Genomic DNA, 13677 nt, shown 5'->3' with positions numbered 1-13677 from the left:
ATGCGAAAGAAAAGTTTGAGTTATACGCCCTTATATTGTACCTGAAGCTTTCTTCTAGCTTCTCTTGCCTTATGAAGAGTTGGTGCAATTCTGTGGGAATAGGGAGGTATGCCAGTTTTGTCTTCCCACTCATGCAACAAAAGGTAGGGAATTCATATTGTAGTCGCTTTGCTCCACAATAAACACAACGGTTTTGAGACTTTAATATACGATGTAAGTTTTGGATTATGACTATCATAAATGTTTGAATTTCGTGTTCAAATAATTATAATTCTCTAAATTCATCGGTTTTGCTTTACATAAAATATAATTAAAATGTGATAAAGTGGTGTAATCGGTAGCCACATAATTGTTTCAAATTCTTAGAAAAATCAAAATTTGGATTATCTTATTAATACATTATATTTTTGAAAATCTAACATAGATAGACATATAATTTTTTTTTTCTATTTAGGTTTAATTTGAAAATCTAAACAACTACAACACTACTTTAAAAAACGAACCTATCAAGATATTTTTTTCTTATTTTTTTTTATTAAGACATTAAATTTTGAAAATATAAAAATATTTGATTGTAGCTACCATTTATTAATTATATATTTAATTTTCTTTCCTCTATGCAAAATCTAATTAATGTATTAATAAGATAATAATCAAAAGTTAATCAAAATTTTAATTTTGATTATTATTCTATTAACACATTGTATTTTCAAATTTTAACTTATTAGAACTTTGTATTTTGAAAACATAATAATTTGACAACAGTGGAATACGATTTGGAAACCGAAAAATATTTATACCCTAAAATTATCAACATCTTTGTCAAATGATCACACATTTGTAATGAGAGTAGATGTTGACAAATGATCAAACCAATATGTCATAAATGTAATACAAAGACAACAAAATGGTTCTTACTAATATGATTGGATCCAATCTTTTATTGAGAAGAAATTGAACAACAACACTGATGATATCATCCTATGTAGTATGAGTGGGAGGAAGACTACTAAGAGCATCCCATCCCTTGTTCACATCAGTTTCCTTTTTCATGAAGTTTAAAATCTGTTGTGCATCAGGACTCAACACTGGAAATATTCCATCCACAAACCCTGATCCATATTTCCATCCCTGTCCCCTTAAAGAACCACCTATACAAAAGCAATACAATATGCATTTCATAAGATCATTAAAGCAATACTTTACATTCTGAGTTAATGAAAAAAGAACTTTTGTACATACCACTTTTCCTTGAAACTTTTTTATGATTGAAGTTTCTTAATTTCCACTGCTTGTCTATGTAAAGACTATCACGTTTGAATTTGTCTCTAGGCTAAGCATCAGAACTTCTGGCTGTCCATCCTTGGTTGCACTTGCAACTTCTTGGGTAGATAAGGAAATAATTTACAGAAAATTTGATAGTCAGCCTACAAACAACAAGTTCAACAGTAAGAAAAAGATAAGGAATTACTTCAGGTTAAGTAAAAAAAAGCCGTCATCAGCCATGTATATGTCCATATTAAATGTTTAATCATTAAGCTCATTAAGTAAATAAGAAACATGTAATATGTACTTTCTGGGTTGTTCCGGCGCTTCCAACCACATAGCATCCATGTAACTTATCGAGTTGACCAACAAGCTGTCCAACAACTGCAAATACACATACACAGAGTTGGAGAGAGAGAGAGAGAGTACAAAAATATATGCCTTGATCGTACCCTTTCCCTTTGAATCGAATCAAAATTTTCTTCATTTCCTACAAGATTTGTATAAACCAAACATGAAAATGATTTTTAGCAGTGAGTGGAAGTAAAATCAAATTAGGGGTGTGTATTTGTTCTCTGGTTTTGGCCTCAGAAGCAGAGCAAACGCCTGAAAAATTGTTAACATCAGTTTCAATTGTTACACAAGATCGACAAGAAATTATGAAAAATGTGATCGATTTTTGCATATCTGAATCGTTCCTACGGCAAAAAGTGCGATTCCGATGTTGCGGTGAGTGTTGTATTCGGTTCTGACGGAGTCGCTGTCGAGTTTCAGTCCGGTGGCCCATCCAGCTACTCCGACGACATAAGCTGAATCTTGGAAGGTGACTTGGATCAGGTATTTGAGCAAAGGAGGTAGTGGTGGGCGCTCGCCACCATATGCTCGGTCAATTGTTGTCTATTTTGGCAAAGGATCTTCTCAATGGCCAACGGGTCACCGTCGTGTGCACTGAAGAGATTTGCTTCTCCGGTGGTCTTGTACCTTAGAAAATGAAATACCTTCGTTATCTCGGTAAACGTATGAACACCAATCCGTCTCATGGTCCCATTCACTTCCATGCTCCTTCAAAGATCTTGTGGTGTACCATTCGAGGTTATGTCACACCCCCAAACCAGAACGGCGGAATCGTTCGGGGGCGGAGGACGTCATATTCAGTATCATAACAGTTCATAGAAAGGAAAGTACACACCACCATAATATAAATATGTTTGAAAAGTTTACATGATTGTAGATGTTACATATTTGCAAAAGAAATCAAATATAAAATGGTGATCCAAAATATGTTACTAACGCCAGTGCGTTAGTCTTCAGAAGTAGTTGCTACCTGGCTAGCGGTTTCCTGTGAATACAAGTTATTTCAAAGAAAAAGTGTCAACATTTAAGTTGGTGAATTCATAAGTGGTGTTTTGAGAAGATGTATGCCATTCGAAAGTGTTTGCATGTTTTCCAGAAAAACCCTTATTTTCCTATAAAAGTATGAAATGCATATGAATGTTCGTGATGTAAATTGCAACTAATTGTACCGAGAAAATCCCTTATTTTCCTATTAGTTGTTTGGTTTGTATACAGGAAAAACCCTTATTTTCCTGACATAACTGGCAGTCTTTAAGACCGAAAATCGCAAGCAAGCGACGTGCTTGTAAGTCGTGTCATAGTTTTACATAGTAAAGCTATACGAAAATCGCACTTATTAGATGAAGAATAGTTTTAATGACTACTTGTTCATAAAAGCATAATACCATAATAATTGTATATCCGATGAGTTTTATAACCATACTAAACATAATATGCCTGTAGCGACGTTCTTCAGGCGTCGTAGCGTTATGACAACTGTCACCCCAAAAGACGGACTGTAGCTAACAGTCAGGGCGCGGGATCATGACTTCCCGTATAGATCTATACACATTTGACACGTTCTCCGAACGGGAGACTCTGGTTATAGACAGGACTTGTAGCATTATTTTCTAATAAAGAAAGTAACGTTTAAAGATATACACGACTCATGGATTCTCAACTAAGTCTGTAATAAGGTAGTAGTTTGTATGCAAAGTTTAACCTCTTTCACAATGTTTGACAAAGCATAAATCATAAGTTCTTTGAATGCATGAAATGACTTAGTAAAGAATGTTACCCTTGATATGATGTGTTTGTATGTAAACGTATAAATAAAACATATTTCTATTTATAAACATATTATATCCCAAAGAGGGTAAAGCTGTGTTGTGAGGGGTTTTGTATCATAATAACTTCACAAGATAGTTAAAACAACAGTATGAAAAGTATATCAAAAGGTTAATGTTTCACACGATTTTAGTCATGTGTTTACTTGTATTCCTCCCCAAAAAGAGTATAAAACATTTAAAATGTATTTAAAGAGTGTTCAAAGGGGATATGAACTCACTTGATAGTTTGAAGATTGCGAGGTGGAAAACCGGGCAGAGTTTCGTCTAGGGAAACTGATTTTTCTCGGGATTCTCGGGAATCTCGGGAGTAGAATCGACCCTCAGGATTTGAGCAAAAAGACCAGAGCTTCGGGTTTGAGCGGACACGTAAAACGAGGCAAGGCTGAGAGAGAGAGAGAGAAGAAATGAGCCCTTTTCTTGGAAACCCTCGCATCCTATTTATAGTAATGCTGGTCTGCCTCGGTACGCGGGGCGTACGCTCGTACGCGCTGCGTACGCGTACGTCATGCATGACCGAAGCCTCGACTGCCTCGGTTCGGATGGGACGGGTTGTTGGGTTCTCGGGTCGGATGGGACGGGTTGCTGGGGAGGTGGGTCGGATGGGACGCCGGGTCGGATGGGACGTCGGATCGGACGGGTCGGACGGGTCGGATGGGTCGGATTCCTCGGATATGGCGACGTGGACGATCCGAGGCCAATCCTCTCGGTTACGCGGGGCGTACAGGAGTACGCAGCGCGTACTTCGGAGAAGGATGCTGACTCCCCTTCGGATAATATCCGAATTTTGAATTAAATAAATAATTAATTTATTTAATAAACTTCAAAAATCCATATCTTCTTCATACGAACTCCGTTTTCGATGGTCTTTATATCCACGCGTAGGTGAGACTACGATCTACAACTTTCGTTTAGACTCCGTTGGCAAATTCCAAAATTATTTTTATTATTTATTTTATAACTAATCGTTTTTAAGGAATTTCTTTGAAAAATCATAACTTCCTCATGCGAAGTCAGATTTGGACGTTCTTTTTGTGTACCCTCACAGTTTAATGTTATCTATGACTTTCATTTAGATACCTAAGGCTAAATGTTATCGTATTGAAACTTTGCATTTTCCGTTTGATCGGTGTTGTCGGTTTTGACAGAAATCTTAGAATGGTCATAGCTTCTTCGCCATAACTCAGATTTTAGTGTTCTTTATATATTTGGAACCTTTAAGACGATATCTACTACATAGCGTACTCCAAATCAGAGCTTTTGAATAATTCATTTATCGATGATATTCCCATTACATTCAAAAGGGGTTACAAGACTCGGTTTATAATGCCCGGAAATAACGGGTTGTTACATCATCCCCCCGTTAGAGGGAATTTCGTCCCAAAATTTAATACAAGGCAAGAGTTTTAGGGGCTGAGGAAGAGATGCGGATACTTCTGTAGCATTTGGTCTTCCCGTTCCCATGTGAATTCGGGTCCTCTCTTAGCATTCCATCGAACTTTTACTATTGGAATGCGACTCTGCTTGGTCCTTTTAACTTCCCTATCCATGATCTCGACGGGTTCTTCCACAAAGTTAAGATTTTCGTTTAACGCGATTTCATCGAGTGGAATTACAAGTGTTTCGTCGGACAAACACTTTTTCAGGTTCGACACGTGGAATACTGGATGCACTTTGTTAAGCTCGATTGGAAGTTGGAGTTTGTAAGCCGCTGGGCCAACTCTCGAAATGATTTCGAAGGGTCCAATGTACCTGGGATTTAGCTTTCCACGCTTCCCAAAGCGTATCACGCCCTTCCAGGGTGAGACCTTCAGTAGCACACGGTCGCCAATCTGGAATTCCAAGGGTTTACGTCTCCTGTCGGCATAGCTCTTTTGCCTATCCCTTGAGGACTTCAGTCGTTCTCGTATTTGCACGATCTTTTCGGTAGTTTCTCTGATGATCTCTGGACCAGTAAGGGTGCTTTTAGTGACTAGACCTTTTGCCAATTGGGTGTCGCCCACTTCCGTCCAGCACAGGGGTGATCTGCACTTACGGCCGTAAAGGGCTTCGAATGGAGCGGTCTTGATACTAGTATGATAACTATTGTTATAAGAGAACTCGACCAAAGGCAAGTGAATATCCCATGCCTTGCCAAAGTCGATTACACATGCTCGCAACATGTCTTCCAAGGTTTGGATCGTCCTCTCACTCTGTCCGTCAGTTTGAGGGTGGTATGCTGTACTCATGTCCAACCTTGTTCCCATGGATTTTTGCAGTGATTGCCAAAATCTGGAAGTGAACCTGCTGTCTCTATCTGAGATGATGGACATTGGTACTCCATGAAGTCGTACGATCTCCCGGATGTAGGTTCTTGATAGTTTTTCCATCCTATCGGTTTCCTTGATAGGTAAGAAATGGGCTGACTTGGTTAATCTGTCGACGATTACCCAAATAGTATCTTGGCCACTCTGAGTTTTGGGCAGTTTGGTTATGAAGTCCATGGAAATCTGCTCCCATTTCCACTCAGGTATTTCAGGTTGTTGGAGTAGGCCTGAGGGTTTTTGGTGTTCTATTTTTATTTTGGCGCAAGTTAAACACTTGCCCACATACGTAGCGATCTCCGCTTTCATGTTTGGCCACCAGTAGAGTTGCTTGAGATCTAGATACATCTTGTCTGACCCTGGGTGTACGGAGTATGGGGTCCTGTGTGCCTCGCTCATAACTACCTCTCTGAATCCCCCAAACTTTGGTGTCCAGATCCGGTTCATGAGGTAGCGTGCTCCGTCACTCTTGATTTCCAAGTTCTTGTCCATTCCCCTAAGGGCCTCACCTGCCACGTTTTCGGGTTTCAAGGCCTCTAATTGAGCTTCCTTGACTTGCGTTGATAGGTGCGAATGGATCGACATAGCTAATGACTTGACTTTGCGACCAGAATATTCCTTCCGACTTAGGGCGTCTGCTACTACGTTGGCTTTACCCGGATGATAACGAATATCGCATTCGTAATCACTGAGTAGCTCGACCCATCGCCGTTGTCACATGTTGAGCTCCTTCTGATCGAAAATGTGTTGTAAGCTCTTGTGGTCGGTAAAGATAGTGCTCTTCGTTCCATACAAGTAATGTCTCCAGATCTTCAGAGCAAACACTACTGCTCCTAGCTCAAGATCGTGGGTCGTGTAGTTAACCTCATGTGTTTTCAACTGTCTCGAGGCGTAGGCGATGACCTTACCTCGCTGCATCAGAACACATCCGAGTCCTTGGTTTGATGCATCGCAATAAACTACGAAGTCTTCTATTCCTTCGGGAAGGGATAGTATTGGTGCGGTGCACAAGGCTCGTTTGAGCGTTTGGAACGCTCTTTCTTGTTTCTCTTCCCAGTCAAAGGCCACACCTTTCTGGGTTAGGGTTGTAAGAGGTTTCGCTATTCGTGAGAAGTTCTGAATGAACCTGCGGTAGTAGCCAGCGAGACCTAGAAATTGACGAATTTCTGTAGGAGTCTTCGGTGCTGACCAGTTCTCAATGGCCTTAATTTTGGCTGGGTCCACGTGGATTCCCTCTTCGCTTACCACGTGTCCTAAGAATTCGACTCTTCGGATCCAAAATTCACATTTCGAGAACTTCGCATAAAGTTTCTCTTTTCGTAATATCCCTAGAACTTGTCGCAGATGATCGCCATGCTCTTTCTTACTTCGGGAGTAGATCAGGATGTCGTCAATGAAAACGATGACGAACTGATCCAAGTAAGGTCGGCATACTCTATTCATCAGATCCATGAAGACTGCGGGCGCATTGGTCAATCCGAATGGCATCACCACGAATTCGTAATGTCCGTAACGAGTTCGGAAGGCGGTCTTCGGCACATCCTCCTCTAGCACTCGTAACTGGTGATACCCGGATCTCAGATCAATCTTAGAAAAATAGTTCGCCCCTTGCAGTTGGTCGAATAGATCATCTATGCGCGGTAGAGGATAACGATTCTTGACCGTCAGTTTGTTGAGTTCTCTGTAGTCGATGCACATTCTGAACGATCCATCTTTCTTTTTCACAAACAACACGGGTGCTCCCCAAGGTGAGAAGCTCGGTCTGATGAATCCTTTTCCCAGTAGTTCATTCAGTTGACTGGATAGCTCCTGCATCTCTGCCGGGGCTAATCGATAGGGTGCTTTGGCTACTGGGGTAGCTCCGGGAATCAGATCGATTCTGAATTCGACTTGTCTTACGGGTGGTATCCCTGGAAGGTCCTCGGGAAACACATCGGGAAAATCGCAAACGTCGGGCACATCCTTGATGTCCCGGACTTCGCGTTTCACGTCTACAACATGTGCAAGAAATGCGTGACACTCCTTTCGTAAGTGCTTCTGAGCTTGGATACTTGAGATGATTCTAAGAGTGGTACTAGGTTTGTCGCCCAAGACAAGGAAGGTTTCGCCGGTTGGCAGATTAAGGCGAACGGCCTTCTCGTAACATAGAATGTCCGCACGATGTGAACTCAGCCAATCCATGCCAATGATGACATCGAAACTCTTAATCGAGACTGGCATGAGGTTGATTTGAAAGAGATTATCGTTTAGAGTTAGGGTGCAGTTTAAGTATATCTCATTAGTGCCTTCGGTTTTCCCGTTGGCCATTTCTACTATGAACGGTTCACTTAATGATTGTGGTATTGGCTTTAGCATGCTTTTAAAGTCGTGACTCACAAAACTCCTTTCCGCTCCACTATCAAACAAAATGCATGCATACGAGTTATTGAGAAGAAACGTACCCGTAACAACAGTAGGGTCCGCAATGGCTTCATCTTGTCCCATTGCGAAAACTCGGCCTCTTCCGCCGGTATTCCTGTTGTTTGCCTTCGGGCAGTCTTTGCGGTAGTGCCCTGTGCTCCCGCACTCAAAGCAAGCACGGCTTACTCCGGTATTAGCAGTGGGGGCGGATTGTTGGGTTGGCTCCTTGCAATAGCGGGCTGTATGACCCTTCTTATTGCACCTGGTGCATTGAAGGTCATGACAGAGACCGCGGTGGTGGAAGTTGCACTGGTTACATTTCGGTAGCTTTCCATTGTATGAACTTGTGGGGGCAGAGTTGGTAGGTACAGTAATAGCGTGGGTCGCTATCACTTGTTGTTTCTTGGGGTTCTCCTGGAGGGTTTGTCCCCTCCTCTTGTTCCAAGGCCTACTCTGTCCCTGAGCCTCCCTAGGTGGATTTGCGGCTGTTGTGATGGTACTCTGTTTCGCTCCGTGATCGATGAGTCGTTGCGCCAGGCGTTTAGCGCTGTTGTAGGTGATAGGGTTGGAGGCTAGGACATGCCCTTGAATCTGGGGTGACAACCCCCAAATGTACCTTTCGACCTTCTTTGATTCTGGGTTGACCATGGTAGGGCACAAAGCAGCGAGATCGTTGAACCTAGCTGTGTAAGCGACTAGGTCAGACCCGACCATTTTCAAATTCCAGAGCTCCTGCTCAAGCTTTTGCACTTCACCCCTTGGGCAGTATTCTTCCAGTAGTAGTACCTTCAGTTCTTCCCAACTCATGGCGTTAGCGACAGTGAGCGTCACTGAGTTCACATGGCTTTTCCACCAAGTGAGGGCTCGATCTATGAAGGTGCAAGCAGCGAACTTAACCTTGCTTGTTTCTTGGCACGAGCAGATCTCGAAGACCGTTTCGGTCTTTTCGAACCATTGCATTAGTGCAATGACTCCGCCACTGCCATTAAAAGTCTTTGGCTTCGAGTTGGAGAACTCCTTGTAAGTACACTCTCTAACATGGCCCTGGCCGGTGCCACGATTGGGATGATTCGTGCTGCTTCCTGTACCTCCATTGGCATTGGAGTTTATCTGAGAGAGGGCTGCTGCTACTGCTGCTGTGATAGCAGCCTGGACCATTGCCGGATCATAAGTTAGTGGTGGAGGTGGTGGTGGGGTTGCGTTGGTACGTGCTGATCTACGAGGAGGCATTGCTCTGTCAAAAGAAAAAAAATGAGATATTATGAGTTTTGGTGGTTGTGAGTTGAATGATATTGAGTTAACTGCCTTAAATAGATTAAGAATTTGGTTTGATCAACAATGGGTTTTGAGCTTGATTTATTAATAACGTTTGAATGGATGCACTTATGAGTTGAACGGAATACACATATTTAAAATCAGAAAAGGGGGGGGGGGGGTATGCCCTATATATATAAAACATATAGTTGTGTTACATCCGAGTTTAGACAAAACTTTTTGACCTTTCTAAAGGTCTCCGATTACAGAAAGTTTTAACGAAAAGAACATTCTTATCCGAAGTCCTAATTTATAACAAAATTTGAAATCCTGGCAGGCACTATTTGCGACGTAGGTTGCGCTTGGAGCTTGACTCCGCATCTGATTGCTTCGATTCCATTAGGCGCCGATCAAAAGCGGCTTGTTGCTCCCTTAACTCGGCTAGGGCTGCAATTATCTGTGCCTGAAATGCCTCAGACTGGAGTTGAACATTATCTTGTATCTTGTCCAGCCTACGGATATCAGAAGTGTGAACCTGCACTTCCACGTTGATATCCCGGAGTCGGCTTGCTTGTACTCCGGACTGATAGGACTGATTGGCTAACTTACCCACCATTACCGGGAGTGCTCGATCAGCCGAACTTCCACCGCGGACATCATAGAAGTCCCGACACATGCCGTAGGGAGGGCGTATGCCTTGTTGTTGGCTCCAATGATGTAGGTGACTTCCCCAGACAGGAGTGGGTCCTTGGAAGTTCCTCACATGGACAGGAGGTTGAATGGGTGGTGGATCGATCACTTCAGGCTCTGATTCAGTACCGAAGTCATCACCCAATTCTATGGGTTCCTCATCCTCTTCGGGATCATCTTCGATCCATCCTCCGTTGCCTTGGTTGGGAAAGTAGGGGTCATTGGGGTGGTGAAATCCAGCCATTTGACTGTACGAGAAATAGGGTCATAAGAATTGAATAAAGTCGGAACATGCAAAACATGTAAATTAGTTTAGATAGCAAATACTCCTATAGTATTTAAATTATTGTGTTTGATTCTAATAACGGTTTGGTAAGTTTTTAAAATTGGTTGTCCACTGCAGACACCCCTCGGCACACGTTAGTCGGCTCTCGGACAAATATAGTTGATCAGGCTATATCCTTCCCAGTTCCGATTACGTGTCCCAAGGCGTACCTGTACTGCACAACTTATTAATAATACCTCTAATATGGTACGATGTGGAACTGTTATTATTACTAAATGAATGCATGCTTACTTTACAAAAAACTAAATAGATTTAATTTCAAAAGTATGACTCTTCTCAGAGTGTTTTTGCCCAGTTGAGTTTATAGTTGTATACAAAAAAAAATGGTTTTGATATACTTAATTCACTATAAACGATGCTCTGATACCAATCTGTCACACCCCCAAACCAGAACGGCGGAATCGTTCGGGGGCGGAGGACGTCATATTCAGTATCATAACAGTTCATAGAATGGAAAGTACACACCACCATAATATAAATATGTTTGAAAAGTTTACATGATTGTAGATGTTACATATTTGCAAAAGAAATCAAATATAAAATGGTGATCCAAAATATGTTACTAACGCCAGTGCGTTAGTCTTCAGAAGTAGTTGCTACCTGGCTAGCGGTTTCCTGTGAATACAAGTTATTTCAAAGAAAAAGTGTCAACATTTAAGTTGGTGAATTGATAAGTGGTGTTTTGAGAAGATGTATGCCATTCGAAAGTGTTTGCATGTTTTCCAGAAAAACCCTTATTTTCCTATAAAAGTATGAAATGCATATGAATGTTCGTGATGTAAATTGCAACTAATTGTACCGAGAAAATCCCTTATTTTCCTATTAGTTGTTTGGTTTGTATACAGGAAAAACCCTTATTTTCCTGACATAACTGGCAGTCTTTAAGACCGAAAATCGCAAGCAAGCGACGTGCTTGTAAGTCGTGTCATAGTTTTACATAGTAAAGCTATACGAAAATCGCACTTATTAGATGAAGAATAGTTTTAATGACTACTTGTTCATAAAAGCATAATACCATAATAATTGTATATCCGATGAGTTTTATAACCATACTAAACATAATATGCCTGTAGCGACGTTCTTCAGGCGTCGTAGCGTTATGACAACTGTCACCCCAAAAGACGGACTGTAGCTAACAGTCAGGGCGCGGGATCATGACTTCCCGTATAGATCTATACACATTTGACACGTTCTCCGAACGGGAGACTCTGGTTATAGACAGGACTTGTAGCATTATTTTCTAATAAAGAAAGTAACGTTTGAAGATATACACGACTCATGGATTCTCAACTATGTCTGTAATAAGGTAGTAGTTTGTATGCAAAGTTTAACCTCTTTCACAATGTTTGACAAAGCATAAATCATAAGTTCTTTGAATGCATGAAATGACTTAGTAAAGAATGTTACCCTTGATATGATGTGTTTGTATGTAAACGTATAAATAAAACATATTTCTATTTATAAACATATTATATCCCAAAGAGGGTAAAGCTGTGTTGTGAGGGGTTTTGTATCATAATAACTTCACAAGATAGTTAAAACAACAGTATGAAAAGTATATCAAAAGGTTAATGTTTCACACGATTTTAGTCATGTGTTTACTTGTATTCCTCCCCAAAAAGAGTATAAAACATTTAAAATGTATTTAAAGAGTGTTCAAAGGGGATATGAACTCACTTGATAGTTTGAAGATTGCGAGGTGGAAAACCGGGCAGAGTTTCGTCTAGGGAAACTGATTTTTCTCGGGATTCTCGGGAATCTCGGGAGTAGAATCGACCCTCAGGATTTGAGCAAAAAGACCAGAGCTTCGGGTTTGAGCGGACACGTAAAACGAGGCAAGGCTGAGAGAGAGAGAGAGAAGAAATGAGCCCTTTTCTTGGAAACCCTCGCATCCTATTTATAGTAAGGCTGGTCTGCCTCGGTACGCGGGGCGTACGCTCGTACGCGCTGCGTACGCGTACGTCATGCATGACCGAAGCCTCGACTGCCTCGGTTCGGATGGGACGGGTTGTTGGGTTCTCGGGTCGGATGGGACGGGTTGCTGGGGAGGTGGGTCGGATAGGACGCCGGGTCGGATGGGACGTCGGATCGGACGGGTCGGACGGGTCGGATGGGTCGGATTCCTCGGATATGGCGACGTGGACGATCCGAGGCCAATCCTCTCGGTTACGCGGGGCGTACAGGAGTACGCAGCGCGTACTTCGGAGAAGGATGCTGACTCCCCTTCGGATAATATCCGAATTTTGAATTAAATAAATAATTAATTTATTTAATAAACTTCAAAAATCCATATCTTCTTCATACGAACTCCGTTTTCGATGGTCTTTATATCCACGCGTAGGTGAGACTACGATCTACAACTTTCGTTTAGACTCCGTTGGCAAATTCCAAAATTATTTTTATTATTTATTTTATAACTAATCGTTTTTAAGGAATTTCTTTGAAAAATCATAACTTCCTCATGCGAAGTCAGATTTGGACGTTCTTTTTGTGTACGCTCACGGTTTAATGTTATCTATGACTTTCATTTAGATACCTAAGGCTAAATGTTATCGTATTGAAACTTTGCATTTTCCGTTTGATCGGTGTTGTCGGTTTTGACAGAAATCTTAGAATGGTCATAGCTTCTTCGCCATAACTCAGATTTTAGTGTTCTTTATATATTTGGAACCTTTAAGACGATATCTACTACATAGCGTACTCCAAATCAGAGCTTTTGAATAATTCATTTATCGATGATATTCCCATTACATTCAAAAGGGGTTACAAGACTCGGTTTATAATGCCCGGAAATAACGGGTTGTTACAGGTTAGGTGGCGACAGTAGAGGCACTAAGACATTCAGCAACGACGCCAAGAGAGAGACGGTAGAGATTTGGTTTGATTAGGTGAGTATCGATCGATTCTGAAGCGATTAGGAAGGATATGGAAAGAAGAGGGCTTCGATTTCCTTCTGATGGCGGTTGTTGTGTGTAGAGAAGATTAGGGTAACATCTTCGATAAGTTAATACCACGTATACCTATACATGTGATTATAAGTTTAATATTATTATACATGAGGTAATAGGTATTGTACCTCTTAATTTTCAAGAAACATGCAATGTGTTTAATAATATAGTAAAGATAACATATATATATATATATATATATATATATATATATATATATATATATATATATACACACACACACACATAGAGGTAGGTTCAAATGTTTCTCACATCTATTATGTGTTAAA

General features: G+C 41.1%; 1 pseudogene; it reads right to left on the bottom strand.

The window, feature by feature from the left end:
• Positions 1 to 981: 981 nt before the first annotated feature.
• LOC111888348 (lysine-specific demethylase JMJ29-like) overlaps positions 982 to 13677 on the bottom strand; it is a 65133-nt pseudogene continuing 52437 nt past the window's right edge.

The sequence above is a fragment of the Lactuca sativa genome, chromosome 3 (genome assembly GCF_002870075.4).
Source record: "Lactuca sativa cultivar Salinas chromosome 3, Lsat_Salinas_v11, whole genome shotgun sequence".
Lineage (NCBI taxonomy): Eukaryota > Viridiplantae > Streptophyta > Magnoliopsida > Asterales > Asteraceae > Lactuca > Lactuca sativa.
The sequence above is the reverse complement of the archived record's forward strand: the minus strand, read 5'-3'. Positions and strand labels throughout refer to the sequence as shown.